Source organism: Tachyglossus aculeatus, chromosome 5 (genome assembly GCF_015852505.1).
Source record: "Tachyglossus aculeatus isolate mTacAcu1 chromosome 5, mTacAcu1.pri, whole genome shotgun sequence".
NCBI classification, from domain to species: Eukaryota; Metazoa; Chordata; class Mammalia; order Monotremata; family Tachyglossidae; genus Tachyglossus; species Tachyglossus aculeatus.
Window position 1 is genome coordinate 23,312,270 of NC_052070.1, and position 1,565 is coordinate 23,313,834.

At 46.3% G+C, this 1,565-nt stretch overlaps 1 non-coding gene across 1 annotated transcript; it reads left to right on the plus strand.

Annotated features, from left to right (window-relative positions):
• The first annotated feature begins 906 nt into the window (after window positions 1-906).
• LOC119929305 lies at window positions 907-1,044 on the plus strand. The gene has a single exon (XR_005451436.1). It is a non-coding gene; the product is annotated as a small nucleolar RNA SNORA7 (small nucleolar RNA).
• The last annotated feature ends 521 nt before the right edge of the window (window positions 1,045-1,565 follow it).

A 1,565-nucleotide genomic window follows, 5' to 3' on the forward strand; every position in this document is an offset into this window, starting at 1 on the left:
AACCCATGTCTTTTGATTTGTAAGCCCAGGATCTTGCCACTAGGCCATGGTGCTGGGGTAGATACAGTGTAATCAGGTGGTCAGGGTATATGTCTGTTAGGTTGTTATATTATGCTCTCCCAAGCACTTAGTACAGTGCTCTGCACACTGCAAGCACTCAATAAGTACGACTGACTGACTGACACAGTCCCTGTCCAGCATGGGACTCACAAGCTAAAGGAGGGAGAACAGATATTGAATTTCATTTGTCAGATGAGGAACTGAGGCCTCAAGAAGTTTTGTAACTTTTTTGAATGGTATTTGTTAAGCACTTACTATGTGCCGGGCACTGTACTAAGTGCTGGGATAGATACAAACTAATCAGGTTGGGCACAATCCCTGTTCCATATGGGGTTTACAATCTAAATCCCCATTAACTGAGGCACAGAGAAGTAAAGTTACTTGCCCAAAGTCACACAGCAGACAAGTGGCGGAGTCAGAATTAGAACCCAGATCCTTCTGACCCCCCAGGCCTATACTCTGTTCACTAGGCCACACTACTTCAGTGTGATTTGCCCCAAGTCATTCAGCAGGCAAGTGCAGAGCAGGGCAGGGATTGGATTCCAGGACCTCTGACCTGTGCTCTTCCCATTAGGCAATGCTGCTTTTGACAGTTAAAGAAATGAAAAATCCCAACTGGGTCCAAGCCTGTTAAATGGCTAATAGTTCCCGTGACTTGTCTCCCCACTTACCTACTTGAAGGTAGGAATTCATACTCATTTTTAACGTACCCTCCAGACATGGCAACAGTGACATACACCCTATAAACCCTCACAAAAGTACATGAAATGATTCTGCACGGGCTGAGTCTGCTCCAGAAAGGGAGTGGTTTTTGAAAGGATATTTCCCGGTGGCTGATTCTCCTTGAAACTCTCAGGGTCACACTTGGAGAGTTTCCAGTCCTCTACCAGTCTCGACTATGGGAGGCAGAGTCAAGCAGAGGCCTATCCATTCCATTCCTAGCTTGGCCAGTGGCTAGCTAGTGGAAGGCAATCTGCTACAAGTCAAAACTCACCTGTGCTGGGCGGCAGCAGCATGGGACAGAGTCGAGAGCGGAAACTCAGGTTTAATGCATGGAAGGAGGCAATGGTAAACCACTTCCCTATTTTTACCAAGAAAACTCTATGAATACATTACCAGAATGATTGCAGATGGAGGTGGGTCATTCCGGGAGGGATGTGTCCGTGCTGTTGCTATGGGTCGGACACGACTCGACAGCATAAGACAACATTTCTCCTTGAACAGAGGTAAATGTACAGACGCCCCTGCACTTAGCCTGTTGTTTGCAGAGCATTCATTCATTCATTCAATTGTATTTATTGAGCGCTCCTGTCCTAAGTGCTTCGGAAAGTACAATACAACAATAAACAGACACATTCCCTGCCCACAACAAGCTTACAACGTACAGGGTAATGATGGTGTTTGTTAAGCGCTTACTATGTTGTCAAGCACTGTACTAAATGCTGGGGTAGATACAAGCTAATCAGGTTGGACACAGTCCCTGTCCCATTTGGGGCTCACAGTCG